This window comes from Petromyzon marinus, unplaced genomic scaffold, assembly GCF_048934315.1.
Source record: "Petromyzon marinus isolate PM22_M1 ecotype Great Lakes invasive population unplaced genomic scaffold, UKy_Petmar_22M1.pri1.0 PM_Scaffold_7, whole genome shotgun sequence".
NCBI lineage: Eukaryota > Metazoa > Chordata > Hyperoartia > Petromyzontiformes > Petromyzontidae > Petromyzon > Petromyzon marinus.
In genome coordinates, this window is record NW_027423677.1 from 642,107 (window position 1) to 663,184 (window position 21,078).

Below are 21,078 nucleotides of genomic sequence, written 5' to 3' on the forward strand. Positions count from 1 at the left end.
GAGTGAGTTGATGGTTGAGTGAGTTGGTGGTTTGAGTGAGAGTGAGTTGGTGATTTGAGTGAGATTGAGTTGGTGGTTGAGTGCGTGAACGGGTGAGTTTGTGAGCATAAGATGTCCTAATCTATTCATATATAGTGACGCTTATACACCTCACCTGGCTGTTTGTACTGGTTGGCAAGGTAAAAATTGTAAATTTAAGAAAATTGCGCCACTGTTTCAAACGCTGCGATGGGAAAACGAACCAGTAACTTCTGGATTGCAAGTTCAGAGTGCAAACCGCCCGTTACTTCAGGGTAGCGTTTCTCATAACCGCCACTGATTTTTTTTTATTGTTCACCTCTGCTTGCGAGCACACTGTACACTTAACTAACTCTGCAGATGTAAAACCCAGAGTGTGTGCCCACTCATGCACCTCTTACCTCTTGCTGACACCGCATGCATGATGCACGAGTACTGTCTGGGTTTTTTGGGCCGGGGAGAAGGGGAGCCCCATGGGGTGGACTCCGGAGGGTTGTAGCCTGGAATCTGTGACAGCGGACACACAAGATGGCACAAGCGTACAACAAAGATGAAGATCACCCAAATAAGCCTTAACAGACTGTGCTGCTGTTAGGCGGCGTGGCCCACGAGGAGGTGGGTGGCCAGCACTACGCGCATGCAGCCACCTCTGTCTCCCCAGTGCTCATGTCTACACACTGCACCAGGTACTCATTTAAGACAGAGTTTACCTAGGATAGGGACAACACCGGTTGAGATAAGGCAGACTGTCTGCCTCAGCAGCTGTCCCCCTCTCTTTTTTTCTTCCTGATGACAAAAGCTTGTGTTGTGATCGAAACGTCGTAGTTTTTTGTTATTTTTGGTTATTTCATTTGAACCTATTTACGTGACGTTACCGAAAGACCCAAAGAATGTCTTCCTGCAGTTACAAAAGCTTTAAGTCAAGATTTATTATTACATTTGTTTACTGTGCAAAAACTCAAGACTTCTTCATGAGGGTCCTGCGAAGTTTTTGCTGTCACTGTGTAGTCCCAATTGAGTAATTTGCAGGTGATTTTTCAGTATTGGGATGTTTTGCCCAATGCCAGACTCGTTGTATTGGGTATTTTTTTTACTATGGGAGGAAACTCGAGAACACGGAGGAGACCCAGAAGAGGGGGAGAACATACAATCTTCACACACTCACAATTCACGTTAACTCACTCGCTCACACACTCACTCAAACACTTCATTGCACTTACACACTCTGACGAACAAGGGGAGAGAAGATGACAACTCCACGCCGAAACGCGCCCGAGTCGGGAATCAAACCCAACTTTCTTGCTGCAAGGCGCAAGGGTTACTTACCAATGTGCCACCATGCCGCCCATGGCGATTCGTAAACTACATCAGTACCAGTTTCCATGGACTGGGGGCAGCTGCCCCTGTGCAGCCACAGCCTTGCAAGCGGGCTTTACCCTGCCAAGTGGGTTTGTGATGTTATTAGGCAGCTTCCCCGATGGAATAATTTGCGAGTAAATTTCTCAAATTTGGGTAATTACACCACACAACACTTGGCCGACTCTCTTTTTCTAATCATGTACGTGTTCGCTCTAACTGTGTCTACTGCGAAGTAGACCGCGTTATTAACCAGAGCGGCCACCGACTTCATTTCAGTGTTAAATATTACGGACGGTACATTATACACTAAATACAACTTTAAAAAATGACAATACTGCACGTATATACATCACTCCATTCAGAGTCTTCGAGATTGGATTGGTAAGTACGGTACAGTAAATAGGTTACATTTTACAGTAGGATATTTATTTCTGTGTATTTGTATGTTTATTCACACCAATTTCATATAGTAAACTAATTTAAAAGACAACAAAACATTCACAACATTTAAAAACAATGCTATGCAAGAATGTGCAAAAAAATAGCTTTTTAAAATTATTATGTAGTGAATATCCGGCGTTGTTAAAAAATTTGGCGTCCCCTTCCCCCCCGTAGCCGCCGAATAATCGATGATCTACTATAGATACTCTATAGTTAGGGCATTTCTGAATCGTCCGGGCTTCCTTGTGCACCGCAGGCTGGGACGCGTCGTCGTCGGAGAGAGAAGCGATCGTGAGCGACTCTACTCCATCCGGGGTGGACAACTTCCCGAGCTTCTCGGAGCAGGTCGCGAGCGGTATGGCCTTCCTCGCTCACAAGAACGTGAGTCGCGAGAGGAGTGAATCAGCAGTGAGCCTCTCTCCTCGGTTAAAAGAGTGGTGGAACATAATGATGAAAATACGTGATGATTTTAACCTGTCTCTGTGTCTCTCTGTATGTATCTCCGTGCCTGTCTGTCTCTATCCCTACAGGGCCATGACCATCTTTAAGAACCTCCGGAAATTCACCTCTGTGTTTCAATTTGACCATGTGTGACTGCGCGTGTTTAACTGTCTTGATTTGAAGCCCTCGTCGAGGAGGCCGCTCTACGATCTTACATTTACATGCTAATTTCTCACATTAACATCACTAGCCCCGCCCACTTCTTTATGACCCTTAGGCTACACCTATTTCAAACCTTTTAAAACAGTCTGCCTCAGCAGCAGATCATGCTTTCCCACCTGATGAGGGACACTTGTGTTGCGCCCGAAACGTCGTGATTTGTTTTATTTTATACCTATGTTACTTTACCGAAAGAACCAAAGAGTATGTTTAACTGTATCTCTGTGACTGTGCGTGTTTAACTGTGTCTTTGTATGTGACTGTGTCTGTGGTGCACGTCTTTGTTGCCCTTAATATGTCTGTCTGGGTGGCGAGTGGTCGCTCAGTGGTTAGTTCACTGCACTACGAACCCAATGGCCAGAGTTCGATTCCCGCTCACGGCCAACACCAGTGACAATTATCTGAACCGGTCATGGGCCTCCCCAGATGGACTCAGTCTCAAATGAGTACCTGGTGCGGTGTATAAACATCTACACTGGGGAGACAAAGGCGGCCGGGCGTGGTGCTGGGCACCCACCCCGTCGTGTACCGTGGCCGACCTTCACAGAAGTTGCCCCAAGTTTGTTGAAGGCCACACAGGGAATTTTTTTCTTTTTTTTAGTGCATCCACCGCGACCTGGCTGCGAGGAATTTGCTGGTAACGCATGGACACATCGCCAAGATTTGCGACTTTGGGCTGGCACGGAACGTCCAGACTGACCCCAACTACGTGGTGAAGGGCAAAGTGAGTCCTGCACCTTACTTAGCATCATCAGCATCATTATCAGTATCGCCAATGTCATCACCATCATCGGAATGGAAGGCCCATCACTTTCATTGTACTCAATGTTTTTATTTTATTTTGCACAGCCCCTAAGAAAAAAAGAGCGGGGGTGCTGCCACACACGGTGGTGCAATGGCTCTCCCACCCTGGACTTGCAATCCAGAGGTCGGCAATTGGATTCAATCTCCCTGCTCTGCCGACAGTTCACAATATGGGGCAATTTCACAAATCCCCTTCCTCCTCCCCACCCCATGTGGTACACGGGGTAACTGGCCCAGAATAAGAACCTGTGGTGGTGACCACCAGGCTAACTACACTAATTACAACATGACTAGCTACGACAGAACGGGACCACAGCTCGGGTCCCAGTCCATGTGTTGGAGACTCGGTAGAACGTAGACGTAGACAAAGGTTCTTAAGGATGAACAACAACGCCGGTCCCTCTGGGGGACCCAGCTTATATTCTCTGTGGCGTGGCTGGCTCCGCCCTTGGCCACGACCACCTTCAAGAATCATCGAGCAGCAGGATCTGGACCCCGACCACGTGACCACCCCTAGACCCCACTTGGGGCCCCTTTGTAGACTTAACCGGTCACGTGTCCTCTCGGGTCAACCAGAGTGCCATAGCATTTAGTAACCCGTTTCCTACGGCCGGCACTCCCACACCCTATCCTGTTGGGTTGGCACTGCACGCCAAGCGTGATGCCATCCAGCGGGATCAATCAGCGCTGACCGAGCCCCTCTAGGGCCGGTACTACACAGTGACATCCCGTGATGTCACTACACATTTAACCCTTCAGGGTAGTGGAGGGCTAGATGACGCTAATTTGGCCAGATGAATGTGGCCTGACGCAAAAAACGTATGACGAATCGCGATGCATCGGCCTGAACTGAATTTACTGAACGTATTGTTGTTGTGCTTGTGGCCATGCGGTCATGTCCATTAGGTGCCTCTGCCTGTAAAGTGGATGTCTTCAGAAAGCATGTTCCATGGGCTCTACAAGGTGCAGAGCGACGTGTGGTCATACGGTATGCTACTGTGAGAAATCTTATATTTTGCTGAGACAAACTTTCACTTGCCACAAACATTCGGGGCCCTGAGTACAGAAGATCCTCACAGCAGACAACGATTGTAGTCTTATCTTACACTATGATTATTAATTGCGTAAAGTTCAGATTTAAAGCTTTCGTGACTGCAGGGATTCATCTTCTTGGTTCTTTCGGTAAAGTAACGTAGAATGGATATAAAATAAAAAAATAAAAACGTAATAAAAAATAAAATTTTCACGACGTTTCGGCCACAACACAAGTAGCCTTCTTCAGGTGAAGGAACAGAACTGTCGGGACGACAGCACTTCAATGACTGCTGCTAAGATTCGCAGTGTCGTTTAAACTAGGTGGGAGAGGTAAAGCGCCTTGACAAAGGAGTTTACATATCAAACAGGATAATTTAGCATTGAAATAGCTGCGTTAAAGTGTTGGATCAGCAGGGTGTTAAAGTCAGAAATTAGCATGTAACTGGGAGATTAGCATGATGTTAATGTGAGGGATTAGCATGTGACTGGTCACGGAAATAGCTATGTTAAAGTCAAAGTTTCCATCTCAACAGAGGCATTTAGTATATGGACGCTAAAGGACTGCAACTACCCAACTATCATACAATACACCGATGTGAAAAAAAACTAAGTAGAAACTTCATCAATATAATAAATGTACTCAATATATTCTTCAATAAATTGAGCTATAAACATAAAGTAACTGGGTATACACTACACTATCTAATGAATACCATATAGTAAACTAATAAAAAAACTAAAATACAAACTACATCAATGTCATCAATAAACTCTATATACTCTCCATCAGCTGAGCTACTAACAATAAGTCGTTATACATTACAATGCCATATGGCGAAAAAAATGGGTGGCGGTTTTTTCCTTCTTTCCAACGTTAGCACCACGGAGAGCGACGAGCCTCGTTCAGACGGACGAGTCCATCCATGCTCGGAACGGAGGAGGGGGGAGAAACTGCCACGATGCGCTGCTCTGTCCTGTGTTGCGTTACAACCATGCCATAAACTAGACTACTATACATTGTAATGTTATACCTTCCAATCTAAACTACATTGTATAATATCGTATACACAGCCCAATGTAAGCTCGAACATTATGCAGTATATTGATATGTCTCCAACTAAACTTTTTCCTACATTACACAACTATACACCGTAATATACACTACCATAGACAAACCCACCCTTGAATTATACAATGCGTTACTTTAGACTACTCTATACTTTAGACTGTAAAATATTAGACTTGTAATATTACACTATGTATTATTCTACCAACCCTACTGTATACCACACAGCTGTATATTCACTATAAAATTACAATACTATATATTGCCTTATGAATTATGTTAAACATTACAATGTTATACTATTTATTATTATATAACATGCTATAAACCAGGGGTGTCCAAACTACGGCCCGCGGGCCAACTGCGGCCCGCCATCCATTTTTAATTGGCCCGTATCAAAGTTTAAAAATATAATGGACTATGGCCCACTGTATTGCATTTCTTAATTTAAACACTAGATAGCGCTATTGTCTTGAACAAGGCAGCGTCTCCACAAAGCAAGCAATCGTAGAAAACATTTGCTCAGGGTCACCAGAAATGCCGGAACCGAAGAGACGCAAGATTGCAAGCGAGTGCAGAAAATTTCAGACTCAGTGGAAAAATGATTTTTTTCATAGAAACCAAGGGGAAGTGTGTTTGTTTGATTTGTAATGAGAGTGTTGCCGTGATGAAAGAGTACAATGTACGACGGCATTATGAAACGAAACATCAGACCTTCACGTCCTACACTGGCGCCGAGCGGAGAGAGAAGGTAAAGCAAATGGCAAGCTAGCCTGCTAACGCAGCAGCAGGGTTTTTTTCGGTGCTAACAAAGCTCAAGAAAATGCAACAATAGCCAGCAATGAAGTAGCTCAACTCATTGCCCTACACGGGAAACCTTTCTCAGACGGTGACTTCATCAAACAGTGCCTCACTAAAGTCGTGGGAATGTGCCTGGAGAAAATGCAGGATTTTAACGATGTTAGTATGTCCAGAAATAAGGTTGTGCGGCGAATTGAAGACTTGTCGGCTAACTTAAAACAGCAAGTGTCAGATAAAGCTTGTGCTTTCGATTTTTACTCGATTGCATGTGATGAGAGCACAGATGCCACGGACACTGCACGGCTGTTAATTTTTTTGCGGGGAGTTGATGAGAATTTTTGCATTACGGAGGAACTGCTTGATCTTCGGAGTATAAAGGGGACAACAACTGGGAAGGACATGTTTTGAAGCTGTGTCAGATTCAATTAACCAGGCTGGACTTAAATGGGACAAGCTGTGTGGAATTACAACGGATGGGGCTCCAGCAATGACAGGCGAGCGCAAAGGAATGGCTTCTATGGTGAGTGCCAAGGTGCAGGAGAGCGGAGGTGAGACTGTTAAAATGCACTGTATCATCTACCAAGAAGCCCTCTGTGCCAAGATAATCCAGCTTGGCGATGTGATGAACACAGTTGTGAAAAATATCAAAAAAAAGTATGGCCCGAGGGCTTTACCACAGAGAATTGCAAGCGTTCCTCTCTGATGTCGATGCTGAATACGGGGACCTACTCTACCATTCTCAAGTGCGCTGGCTCAGTCGCGGCTCCGTGCTGCAGTGGTTTTATTCCCTGAGATCAAATATCGACAAGTTTTGAAAGAAAAGGGCAGACCTCTCCATGAGATCAGTGACCCTTTATGGTTGGCAGACCTGGCTTTTTTAGTTGATCTCACTGATCATCTCAACACCCCAAACAAGAGACTACAAGGCAAAGAGCAGCTGGTACCACAGCTGTATGTGCACATGAAAGCATTCCGTGCGAAGCTCCGTCTCTTCGAGTCACAACTGCGCAACTTCAATGTAGCGCACTTCCCCACGCTGAACGAAATCAATGCGCATTTCCAAATGCCAAGCTCTCTGCAAAAATGGGAGAATATGTGTCTGTGATCACATCTCTCATGACAGAATTTAGTCAGCGCTTCCAAGATTTTTCTGTCATTGAGAAGGAAATCACACTGTTTGCGGCTCCGTTTTCAATGGATGCAAAAGAAGTGGAGGAGAGTCTGCAATTAGAACTGATCGAAATTCAGTGTGATGATTCTCTGAAGAATCAGCATCAGCTTCTCTCCCTACCTGACTTCTACCGGAGTTTGGAAAAGGCCAAGTTTCCTCTGACGAGACGCCATGCAAAACGAATGATGAGTCTGTTCGGCTCAACATACATATGTGAGCAGACATTCTCTCTGTTAACGCTGAACAAAAGCAGGCTGAGAACCAGAACGACCGACAGCCATCTCCGTGACGTCCTTCGCATCTCAACCACCAAACTTACTCCTGACCTGCCAGCTATCCTTCAGACCAAAGCGCAGCATCACTGCTCCCACTGAGCGTAACATTATTCCCATTACAGGTGAGTTAAAATATACACACCGTTTTCATTTGTTAATAAGCCCAATTACTTCATAAATTCAGTCAATTAAAGTTGATGACAATTTTTTTAACAAACGTTAGTTGATGTGTTAACAAGCCCAATAATTTATTTGTGTAATAAGCTTGAAATATCCACATCCCCTATTTGTCTTCTTGTCTCTCCCTTCATATGGACAATGAAGGGGGATCAGCACCCTAAGAACCAATCTGAGGCTGTCACTGAGAGAATTACCTGCCAACCTTTTTGTAAAAAATAAAATTAAAATCTACTAATGAAGAGCTATGATGGAGGCTTTTTTTCTTCAAACATGTTCAATAATCAAACGTAATTTACCTGCATTTGATTGATTTTGACAATATTAGTGCATGAGAAGTGAGGCAGTATACCTCACGTCTAGTGAGTGGCCCAATCCTTCGTATATTTTTCTGTATGTGGCCCTCGGGAAACAAAAGTTTGGACACCCCTGCTATAAACCATACCATTGACCGTCGTGTGAAAGGTATTAAGAGGCAGTGGCAGCGAATGGGCTGCGATCTGAAAGTCACCATAAAATACAATCAATTAAGTACCAAAATGGTTTATAACATCTTTCCAATGGTTACTAAGCCAGAATCCATCTTCTCGGTTGAAATTGTTTCTGTGTTTGTATATGTGGATAGCCTCATGAACGAATCTCTCATGGTAGCCGGATGGCTTGCAGAGAACGTCCGTCTTGGAGAAGTCAATGTCATGTGAGCCCACTGAATTATAACAGTGATCTGCCACGGCTGAGGTGCTCGTCCTACCGTGTTTCAAGTCTGCTTTATATTCACGGATGCGGTCCCAGATATGTCGTTTGGTTTCTCCAATGTAACTGCTACCACAGAGGCAACTTAGTTTGTAGACGCCCGGGTACTGTATGTCTGGAACCACATCTTTTACAGACGGAACCAGATCACGGATTTTATGTACTGTGTTGAATCGGACCTGGATCTTGTGTTTATTCAGGATTTTGGAGATCTTTTTTGTGACCCCCGCAATGTAGGGTAAGGTGATGGTTTTGAATGGCTCCTCAAGAGGATCCTTCTTCATGGCTGGAGTGATGGCTTTGCGGATTGTGTAGTCGGAGTAATCATTAGCCTTGAGAGCTTGGTGTACGTGCTTAAGTTCACTGGCAATGTGTTCCTGGTCGGAAATGCATTGGGCTCTATGCTATAGAGTCTTGATGAGGGAGTTCTTCTGACATGGATGGTGGTGGGAATCCAGTTTTAAGTAAGCATTCGTATGCGTAGCTTTCCTGTGGACAGAGTGGCTCATTGAACCATCAGGTCTCCTTTTAATTAGGACATCCAAAAAGGGTAGCTTGCCATCTTTTTCGACCTCCATGGTGAATCTGATGGCTGGGTGTATGGAATTGATGTGGTTGAGGAATTGGTTTGTGTTATGGTCGAAACGTCGTGAGAATTTTTATTGTTTTATATATATTTTATTATTTTGTTGTTTCCCTTCAACGTGACTTTACCGAAAGAACTAAGCATATTAATTACTGCAGTCACGAAAGCTTTAAATCAAAATTTCATTGGAAAGACGTTATAAACAATTTCAGTTCTTAATTGATTGTATTTTATGGTGACATTCAGACTGCAGTCCATTCGCTGGCACTGCCTCTTCACACGACGGTCAATGGTATGGTTTATAGCATGTTACATAATAATAAATAGTATAACATTGTAATGTTTAACATAATTCATAAGGCAATATATAGTATCGTAATTGTATTGTGAATATACAGCAGTGTGGTATACAGTAGGGTTGGTAGAATAATACATAGTGTAATATTACAAGTCTAACATTTTACAGTCTAAAGTATAGGGTAGTGTAAAGTAACGCATTTTATAATTCAAGGGTGGGTTTGTCTATGGTAGTGTATATTACGGTGTATAGTCGTGTAATGTAGGAAAAAGTTTAGTTGAAGACATATAAATATACTGCATAATGTTCGAGCTTACATTGGGCTGTGTATACGATATTATACAATGTAGTTTAGATTGGAAGGTATACCGTTACAATGTATAGTAGTCTAGTTTATGGCATGGTTGTAACGCAACACAGGACAGAGCAGCACATCGTGGCTGTTTCTCCCCCCTCCTCCGTTCCGAGCATGGATGGACTCGTCCGTCTGAACGAGGCTCGTCGCTCTCCGTGGTGCTAACGTTGGAAAGAAGGAAAAAACCGCCACCCTTTTTTTCGCCATATGGCATTGTAATGTATAATGACTTATTGTTAGTAGCTCAGCTGATTGGAGAGTATATAGAGTTTATTAATAACATTGATGTAGTTTATATTTTAGTTTTATTAATTCGTTTACTATATGGTATTCATTATATAGTGTAGTGTATACTCAGTTACTTTATGTTTATAGCTCAACGTATTGAAGAACATATTGAGTACATTTATTATATTGATGTTGTTTATACTTATTTTTTTCACATCGGTTTATTGTATGATAGTTGGGTAGTTGCAGTCCTTTAGCGTCCATATACTAAACGCCTCTGTTGAGATGTAAACTTTGACTTTAACATAGCTATTTCCGTGACCAGTCACATGCTAATCCCTCACATTAACATCATGCTAATCTCCCAGTTACATGCTTATTTCTGACTTTAACACCCTGATGATCCAACACTTTAACACAGCTATTTCAATGCTAAATTCTCCTGTTTGATATGTAAACTCCTTTGTCAAGGCGCTTTACCTCTCCCACCTAGCTTAAAAGACGCTGGGAATCTTAGCAGCAGTTATTGAAGCACTGTTGTCCCGACAGTTCTGTTCCTTCACCTGAAGAAGGCTACTTGTGTTTTGGCAGAAACGTCGTGAGAATTTAATTTTTTATTATGTTTTATTTTTATTATTTTATTTCCATTCTACGTGACTTTATCAAAATAACCAAGAAGTTGCATAAAGTTGTTGCATGCTTGGGCTCCAGATGCCGAAATTACCTTTTAAAAAACGGCCAGTCTCATCAGATCTCAGAAGCTAAGCTTGCAGCGCCCAGCCCTGATGGTAACCCGGGGATACAAATTCATGTGGAGAAACAAATGTTCGCTTGTGACGACCAAGACTACGCCTGTCCTCCCAAGGACAGGCCTCACTGATTCCGAAGACTTTCATTTTCAGGAGGGTCCTGCCGAGTATTTTTGCAGTAGGGAGGCGATGTTGTGCTGTGCAGTGCCGGAGAGTAAGCTCATGCAGCCGGTCCACCCTGTCCTCTCTCCTCCCGTAGGGACGGGTCGGTCATAATAGCGGTCAGAAACACCCTCCACGTCACAAAACAGTTCAATTTCTCAATCCGCAGGTCAGCTCAAATCTGTATTGTGGGCGTCCCCTTGTACTCTACTGTGTACGTGGGGCTCTGGATCCAATCCCCTGATCACCATTGCATTCACTTAAATAATAATAAATTCTCCTGGCCACCCATAGAAAATTAGAGTGCACAATTATACGTGTGATTCATCACAGGCGAGCTCAGACCGGCCACACTTGCAGCTTAGGGCCTCGCATTAAGAGAGGGGGGGATCTCTAAATACGAAACAAGAAATGGACACGAGGTTTCGAGTTTTAACATAATTGCTTAATAAATAAAGATCGGTGAGAAAAAAAGACTCTCCAAAGCAGTTATTTTCATTCTGCTGACAAAAATATACAGGCATTCATAGAAGGGGCCTCTTAAACTTGACAATGGCATAGGGCCCCAGCAATGCCATCATCCGGCTCTGCTGCCGAGTGTCATCCCAATGAAGTAATTTGCAGGTAACTTTAGCATTGGGATGCTTGGCCAATACCCAGTTACATTGTGATTGTGTGTTTTCTAGCTATGTGAGCAAACTGGATAACCCATACAGAACAAAGGGGAGAACGTAGAAAACTCCGCAAAGTGCCAGTCGGATAATTAACCAAGGCCCTTCTTGTTGCGAGGGTCAAAGATCACCGCTGCACCACCCTGACACCTGAAACGATAATAGTTCGCTTATAATTTTTTCGTTATTTTAGTGTGTACATTTACACGCGATAATCACATCTCATCTCAAGCATTTGAAAAGGGCAGCCTCAGTGGCAACTGTTCTCTGTGTGACACACGGTTATTCAGCACCTAACCTGTAAGCAGGTCAAGTGCTGTTTGCTGCGAGCAATCCCAATTGAGTGATTCGCAGTGAAGTTTTTTTTTACATGCCAATTTTCGCCTGTGATGCTGACACACGATGGCCATACATTATTTTAAATAATGTCTTGGGATCGTTTTTATTTTTTTACGTTGAATTTTATTGAGTAAATCACGAGCCCGTTACAGTGCGCCACGGGACTGCACGTCATTCGAGTGGTGCATTCACAATGCAACCGGACCATTTATTAGGGGGGGCTGACGCGAATGGGGGAGTGAGGCCCGCGCCCCCCCATAAACTGGGGGGGGGGGGAGAGGGGGGCATTGTGACAGGCGTAGAGTTGTAGTTGTAATCTGCTCCACGTTTGTCTTGATAAAGGAGACCTGTGCAACCTGCTCGGTGTGTGACGTGCGTGCTCCTCGGTGTGACGTGTGTACCGCTCGGTGTGTGATATGTGTGGGTGTAGGAGAGGCCCCTTACCCTGGTGCATGGCAGTCGATGACAAGTTCTACCGCTTGATCTGCGATGGCTACTGCATGCAGCCACCCCCCTGCTGTCCACCACAAGTGTAAGCCGCCCCCCCATACCTCCCACACCAGGTTTTATCCACTGCTGGACTGATGCGTTTCTATTGTGGATGCAGGTGGCTGACGGAGGAGAGTGCGAAGTGTTTGTTCTGGGATATTCTTTGATTTTAATTGTAGTGATTTAATTAATTGATTGAACAATTGCTTAAGGGTGAATTATGTGATGTGTTATTAGCAGTGAGTTGTGCTGGCTGGTTCAGTTTCGTTGACACGGCTGGGCGAAAGTGTTGTGGTCAGATGAGACCAAAATGGAGCTCTTTGGCATCAACTCAACTCGCCGTGTTTGGAGGAGGAGGAATGCTGCCTATGACCCCAAGAACACAATCCCCACCGTCAAGCATGGAGGTGGAAACATTATGCTTTGGGGGTGTTTTTCTGCTAAGGGGACAGGACAACTTCACCGCATCAAAGGGACGATGGACGGGGCCATGTACCATCAAATCTTGGGTGAGAACCTCCTTCCCTCAGCCAGGGCATTGAAAATGGGTCGTGGATGGGTATTCCAGCATGACAATAACCAAAAACACACGGCCAAGGCAACAAAGGAGTGGCTCAAGAAGAAACACATTAAGGTCCTGGAGTGGCCTAGCCAGTCTCCAGACCTTAATCCCATAGAAAATCTGTGGAGGGAGCTGAAGGTTCGCGTTGCCAAACGTCAGCCTCGAAACCTTAATGACTTGGAGAAGATCTGCAAAGAGGAGTGGGACAAAATCCCTCCTGAGATGTGTGCAAACCTGGTGGCCAACTACAAGAAACGTCTGACCTCTGTGATTTCCAACAAGGGTTTAGCCACCAAGTACTAAGTCATGTTTTGCAGAGGGGTCAAATACTTATTTCCCTCATTAAAATGCAAATAAATTCATAACATTTTTGACATGCGTTTTTCTGGATTTTTTGTTGTTATTCTGTCTCTCACTGTTCAAATAAACCTACAATTAAAATGATAGACTGATCATTTCTTTGTCAGTGGGCAAACGTACAAAATCAGCAGGGGATCAAATACTTTTTTCACTCACTGTAGAGACCCACAGACTGCTTCTCTCTACAAGATAAACATGATCAGTGTTTCTGCACTACGTATGGAGATGCAGTGGCATTTAGACGCCGCTGTGTGAATCCATTCTGTAGATATTTTATGCCTTCATGACCCTCTACCTACTCACCCCCCCCTCACCCCCCTCGCCACCTGACCCCCTTCATCCCCCTCTGTGACGTCATTAACATCATCGGCACTCATTCAACCATTCTGAGAACGAACGCACACTGGAAGAGGTGAAAGCGCAGTCCGAGCTTGTGCACGATTCGCCTTCCTCGCACCCTCACTGCACCCTCCCCTCGCCCCACAGCCGCAAGGTGATGCACCGCTGCTGGAGCCACGCGCCGTTAGAGCGCCCCAAGTTTGAGGCGATCCTCGCAGAGCTGAGACCGGCCTCCAACGATGACAAGATCGACAAAGGCGAAGAGGTCGGCTGGGAGCCGTCGTCCGTTCCGTCTGAGTATAGCTCCCTCGCTTGCTAGGATCGCCCTCGCTACCTTGTCCACTCTAGGGGTGAATAGTTTTTTTTTATTATCTCAAAGATTGCCGTGCTACATTTGTTTATTCAGAGAAGTCTCACTCTTTTGCAGGAGGGTCCTGTCCAGCTTTCACAGAAGGGGGCGATGTTGCCACAGTGTGTAATCCTTGTTTAAGTAATTTGCAGGTAATATCTTACAGTTAGAATTGGTTGTTCTTTTTTGAAAGCTGAGAACCCTGAGAAAACGCGTGCACAACAGGGGAAGAACATGCAAAGTCCACAAACTCTCACTTACACGCCAAGACTAAGATCCCCCCATGTAACAGACTGTTGGGTAAGTGCCGTTATGAGCACTTATGCAGGCCAGCACAGCATATGGGGTTTGTCTCTGCCAGTGCTGATGTTTTCACAATGCACCAAGTACTCATTTGAGGCCGAGGGTAGGTCCAGGAATGGTTCAGATAATTGCCACTGGTGTTGGCCATGAGCAGAAATTATACCAGGATTAATGGATTCATAGTACAGCTCGCTAACCCGCTGCACTAACGCTCCCCGTAAACATCGGTAACATAAACAAACAACAGCTCGTACAAATACGAGAACAAATACAAGAACCCCCCCCCCCCCATAAGGTACATCGTGTTGTTTTGATTTCACTACTCGGCGCGACTCGCGAATACTCAAAGCGAGATGCTCGTGGTTAGTAAACAGGTGTCCAGTAGTCAATCCGTGTTTACTAAAATTTCGTGGTTGGTAAATTAGCGGTTGGCAATGGATTCCTGTACATGTATGCCTCTACTTACGAAAGGGATGCGTTCTTCTAAAAACGCCCGTAAAACAAAATATCGCAAATCGGAATGGCTTTTCCCATTTATTGAATACAAAAAACTTGTGATGTGTTTCAGACAGTCATTTCTACTATAAACCCAAAATAAACACCAATATTTCACAATGCAAAAAATAATAGAGAACAAATATTACAACGGTTGAATAATAATCAATTTAAAACAAAAATAATTAACATCTTCAAGGAACTCACCAAAAGATCTGCATGTTGGAATGACTGGAGAGGTGACGAGGCGTTACTTTTGCACTATGGGGATACCGTGACACTGTCGTGAATGGATGACAGCTTCTTGCTTGATGATCTCATGGCGCGTGCCATGTGATATATTGTTTCCGCTGAAATTCTATTTTGTAAGTCGAAAAGTATCCTTAATTTGTCAATTTCGTTTTCACTACATTTCGTGAATGGAACATTCGTAAATCAAAACACAAAGATTTCCTGTACAACCAATATAGACTGTTGGGCCAAGGGCTGTCGTCAAGCACCTAATACAGAAAATAAAAACACGTGCATTCATGCACAACCACGTACAAATACACGTGACCATTAAAAGCACATGCTTTCAACAGAAATTACAAGTGTTATATATTGTGCTTTAATGATTACATTTATATTAGTGTGTCTTAATATTACACAGTAAATATCTTCAAGGACCACTCTTACAGTCCCATCATCACCACCATCATCACCAAATGTATCATTATCATCATCCTAACCATCTGTATAATCAATCACCATCTGTATTATCACCACCAAAGCAAAGACTCCCCGTATAGCCCGAATAGACTATTGGGGCAAGTGCTGTAAGCAAGTACCTGTGAAGGCCAGCATGGCCCACGAGGGGTGGGTGGCCAACACCACGCCCGGCCGCCTTTGTCTCCCCAGTAGTGATGTTTACACCACACCAAGTACTCATTTGAGGCTGAGTCGACCTAGGGGAGGCCCATGACCGGTTCAGAGAGTCGTTACCTGCGTTGCGCATGAGCGAGAATTTAACTCGGGTCGCCGGGTTCGTAGCGCAGCGTGCTAAACGCTACACTACCACTACCCACCACCTGTATCACCATCATCTTCCAGAGTTAATACATTTCATGTCAATAGCTGGAAATGCTTGTATTTGTAATAACAAAAAATGCATAAGTAGTTGTCACTCACTCACCCACACTCAAACGGTCAGAAAGGACTGAAAGATGAAATATCTTCAGAACCCTACATCCTGAAACTAAATTAATTATTTAAATTTTACCAAGTAAGGCCCACTGAGCTATATCGCACACTCAGGAGTCCTGATTCCACTTCTGGGAGTCTCAAGTCCAACGCCATGGAATTGTATATGTTTAAACATGTGCGTGCATGTGTGTTTGTGTGCACGTATGTGTGCATGCGTGCCTTCATATGCGCATGCGTGTATGGACGTGCGTGTGTAAAATAACTTTAGCCATGGCATTTGGGATATGTTAGGTTTAGGGTTAAGAGCTTTGCGCACGTGAACAGGTGGGTGTGTTAACTCACCAGTGTGTAGCTCACCTCACCGGTGAGCTGGTGTGTACGCTATCTAATCTGTAAGCTTACGACTGTGTGTGTGCACACTAGTGTGTAAGCTCACTGATGTGTAAACCTGCTGGTGTGTGGCCTCACTAATGTGCAGCACATCTTGTGGAAGCTCACTAGTGTGCTTGCACACGAGTGTGCCGGTGAGTGTGAGTGTGTGTGAGTGTGTGGTGAGTGTGTGTAAATTTGTGTGAGTGTGTGTGAGTGAGTGTGTGTGAGTGAATGAGTGCGGTGTGAGTGTGTGTGAGTGTGTGTGAATGCGGTGTGAGTGCGGTGTGTGTGAATGTGCAGTCAGAGTGTTGGTAAGTGAGTGTGCGGTGAGTGTGTGTGAATGTGCAGTCAGTGTGCCGGTAAGTGAGTGCGTGGTGAGAGCGCTGAGTGTGTGTGAATGTGCAGTCAGTGTGCCGGTGAGTGCGTGGTGAGTGTGCGGTGTGTGAGTGTGAATGTGCAGTCAGTGTGCCGGTAAGTGAGTGCGTGGTGAGAGCGGTGAGTGTGTGTGAATGTGCAGTCAGTGTGCCGGTAAGCGAGTGCGTGGTGAGTGTGCGGTGTGTGAGTGTGCAGTGAGTGCCAGTGTGCGAGTGTGCCGGTAAGTGAGTGTGCGGTGAATGTGGTGTGTGTGAGTGTACCGGTGAGTGTGTGGTGAGTGTGTGGCTTGACGTGTCTCCGTATCAGTCTTACTCAGCCACCCCCTTACTTGCCCACGCGTAGATCCGTCCTGCCCACCAGACAGCTACATGCGATTCAAATGTCCACGTACACATGACATCACATTGCGATGCGCATGTGTGACATACATGTGCCACGTGTTGCACACACTACGCACGTCACATGCACAAAGGGCATGCCTTACAAGTGATGACCACGCGATGCAGGTGCTTGCCTTGTAGATGTCACGTACCCGTGACACACGTGGCCCGTGCGCGTGACGCGCGTGCTCCGCGCTGCCGTGTGCTTTGACCAGGGCCGTCCATAGGGGGTGCGTGGGCCCCCCCCCGATGCCTTCAAACTAAACCGGAAGCATTACATGTGACACTGATGTCTACACGTGGGGCCTCCCCCGAAGCGCGGGGCCCGGGATAGTCGGTCCAATTTGCCGGACACTCGGGGACGACTCTTGATTTGGCATACGCGACGCGCACGTTGTGTGCGCTGTGCGTGGGGTGACTGGCCCGATGTGCGTGCCAGGCAGGGCAAGGGGGACTGCCATTGATTGTCGAGACCTTTTGTATGGGTGACGAGATGAACGCCCAAATTCAACGCAGGCCGCCACACAAGGGCTGCACATTTCAATGTTGAGCAGGTCCCTGTGTGTCCGTGCGTGTGGGTCCCTGTGTGTTGTTTCTGTGTGCGTTATGTGAAGGTAGCAGTGGCGCAGTGGATAGTATGCTACGCTCCAAACCCCGCAAACATGCGAGTTGGAGTCCCGCTCATGGCCAACGCCAGTGACGATTATTTATCTGAACCGGTCCTGGGTCGACTCAACCTCAAATAAATACCTGGAGCGGTGTGTGTATACGTCACCACTTGGGAGACAAAGGCGGCCGGGTGTGGTGTTGGCCACCTACCCCCTGATATACCATGCCGACCTTCATTGGTGCTTGCGAACAGCACTTGCCACAACAGTCTGTTAAGGCTATATGGGGGACCTTCGTCTCTGTAGTGGGAAACTCGTAGGTGTGTGCATGTGTGGAGGGAAACCTGTACTGCTGTCGTATGTTGTGACCGGGCGAGGCCAATTTCCGTCCTCATGGTCGGCCACGGCGTCCTGGTCTTCGTACTGCTGCTTGTTTTTGGCTGTAATGACACCCAACATGGACAACCCCATCACCTGCGTTCAAACAAGTGTTACACAGTACGTACACACGCGCAATAAAGCAACCACAAAGCACATACACTTTTAAATATAAAAGCACTGGGGGTCTAGTACTGTAGTCACCAATCCGTGTGTATTATTTATTTATTTGTTGGTCATTCTGATGGCAGGACAAACAGAAGCTGCATCCATAACTTCTCAATCCGCACAGTCCCAGGCCAAGGTCCATTCATGGAATTAATACAAATATTTACTTATTAGAGGGTGTTTTTGTTTGATTGGGTTAGCTCGCGTAAATCTTAGTCAAGTTTGTCACGTAAACAAAACATGCCAATTAGTGACTATTTCAGCACATCGGTGAGTTGGAGAGTAAACCCACAACATTTACAATTCAAGTACCGTGACGTTTCGCCTGTAACTACAACAACAACCCGCCTCGTCAGGTGACAGCCAGAGTTGTGGTGAAATCCTTCCCCTGTTTCGGTCTTTAATAGACGTAGACGGGGGATAAATGTGACGTCGTCGCTTGTAAGCAGATCCGATACGAAGACGGGGGGGGGTAATGTATTGATGTAAATTACAATGGATATCTGTTATTGATTGGGTTATTCGCAGTTAATCAACATACATAATTGTTACTCCTGCTATTATGGATTGACTCAAACAGCTAGCGAAGGATGCTAGGTTTAGTAATATATGTTATATATGTCGCTATTGTTAACTTTCAATCACATTTCTTATGATCACTGTTGCATTGTTTTTATAGCATTATTTTAGTAACTTCTAGAAAGGTTTAGTTTAGCCTGATTTTTACATAGTGGACACTGTGTGTGTGTGCTGCGAGCTGAGTGGTGGAGGTACCTGGCAACAGTTGAACCGAGCCCGCTCGGCCTCTTCATCCGTGGCGACCAGGGTACAATCCTTACTATATTCTTGGTTCTTTCAGGTAAAGTCACGTAGATAGAAAATAATAACAATAAAAATAAATTAAAATAAAAGAAAAAAACCCACGACGTTTCGATCGCAACACGTGATGAAGACCGCTTGTGTTGCCACCGAAACCTCGTGGGTTTTTTGCCTTCACTTAAAATGTTATTTTCTATCTACGTGACTTTACCGAAAGAACCAAAAATATGAATTCCTGCAAGTTACGAAAGTTTAAAGTAAAAATTTGACAGTCGTGTAACTAATCAGGCCTGGAGGATACAGTGGACCACGTGGTTTCCGGGGTTCGTTACCTTAACAAGTGACGTCACTTCCCTAGCAACGGTCGATCGTTACAGACGGAGGTGGACGCGCGCTCTGTGTGCTTAAAGATCGCATTCGGGAGCACACTTCGACAACGTCGTCAGTGAACATCGATAACGCGGTTAAATTACTTGGTAAACCTCATTGACAAACATCCGTGAGGTTGAACACTTCATTAACACAGTTAACGAAATCTATTGACAAAACGTGACCATCCGTGACTTCTCGTTCTGCCTTCAAGGCGATGTCTTCCGTGAGTACATCCACACGCGCGCTGTATCAGGATAACATTAATCTGAGAGAACATCTATATGTGAATGTGTGTCTGTTCGAAATGTTTAATGATGAGGACGGTAATGATGATGGTGGTGGTGGTTGTAAGCTTTGATATGATTAGAGTCTCACGTCCGCTGCTGTGATTTTGTTGCAGGGTGGAGAGATGAGCAAGCCGACGGGAAGTGAGTACTGTAATTCCACACACAGACATACACACAGACACATGCACCTGTATACAAAGACAGATCCCCGTATAGCCTTAACAGACTATTGAGTCAAGTGCTGTTAGCGAGTTAGCACCTATGATGGGGTGGGTGGTCAGCACCGCATCCGGATGCCTTTGTCTCCCCAGTGTTGATGTTTATACGTTGCACGAGGTACTATTTTAAGTTTGAGTAGATGTAGGGGAGGCACACGACCGGTTTTATTTATTAGTCACTGATGGTTGTGAATGGGAATCGAACTCAGGACGATCCCCACAGACACAACTGCTCCCAACCACTCATACAGACACTGCACATAGACACAAACAAAGACAGAAATCTTGTGTATAGCCTTGAAACACTGTAGGAGCAAGTGCTGTTAGTGAGCACCTATGACGGCTGGCACCGCACACGAGGGGTGGGTTGCCAGCACCACACTTGTCCGTCTTTGTCTCCCAAGTGGCGATGTTTACACACCGTATCAGATACTTATTTGAGGCTGAGTGGACCTAGGGGAGGCCCCTAACCGACTCAGATAACAACAACAGCCCTCATTCGCCACTAAGTGACGGAGACGTCACCATGGCGCTTGTGCCAGGCCTGGTGCACTCCGAGGCCACTTGAAGTGTCGAAGGCTTGCCGACAGGAGATCAGGGGACAGACCCCAGTGCGATGGGTTGACTGACTGAGATGACTGGCAGACGCACCACCTTTGCATCCTACTGTGCCAACTTGCTGCGTTTTAGTCATCCAGTGCACCGTCTGTTGTTGTGAGCGTCGCTCCTCTCACCCTCCTTTTTGCTTGACGGCAACTGCCACCAACTTCCCATAAGCATCCTTCACGAGCTTCCTCCATAGAGGCAGATCTTGACACCAGTGGTACCAGTCTTTGGCAAGTCCACTTAGTTCCATATCCTCCTGTACTGCATCAGTCCATCTCTTCTCCAGGCCGTGCCACGCCCATTTAGCCCCCTCTATCTGGAAAAACAGAGGCTGCTTGGGCATGCGGTGGCTGAGCAAGCAGGCTACATGACCCAGGCAATGCAGCCCTGCCCACCAGTGGAGCTCACTGTGAGCTCTTCACACATTCCAGCCTAGTTAAACCCAGGGTGGATCGTAGGCAGGCC

General features: G+C 45.5%; 1 long non-coding RNA gene across 1 annotated transcript; it reads right to left on the minus strand.

Moving 5' to 3' along the window:
• Positions 1-425: 425 nt before the first annotated feature.
• Positions 426-19,472, minus strand: LOC142923781 (uncharacterized). The gene is made up of 3 exons (XR_012940835.1): positions 19,086-19,472; positions 18,110-18,205; positions 426-525 (listed from the first exon to the last, which is right to left on the minus strand). It is a non-coding gene; the product is annotated as an uncharacterized LOC142923781 (long non-coding RNA).
• Positions 19,473-21,078: the final 1,606 nt, after the last annotated feature.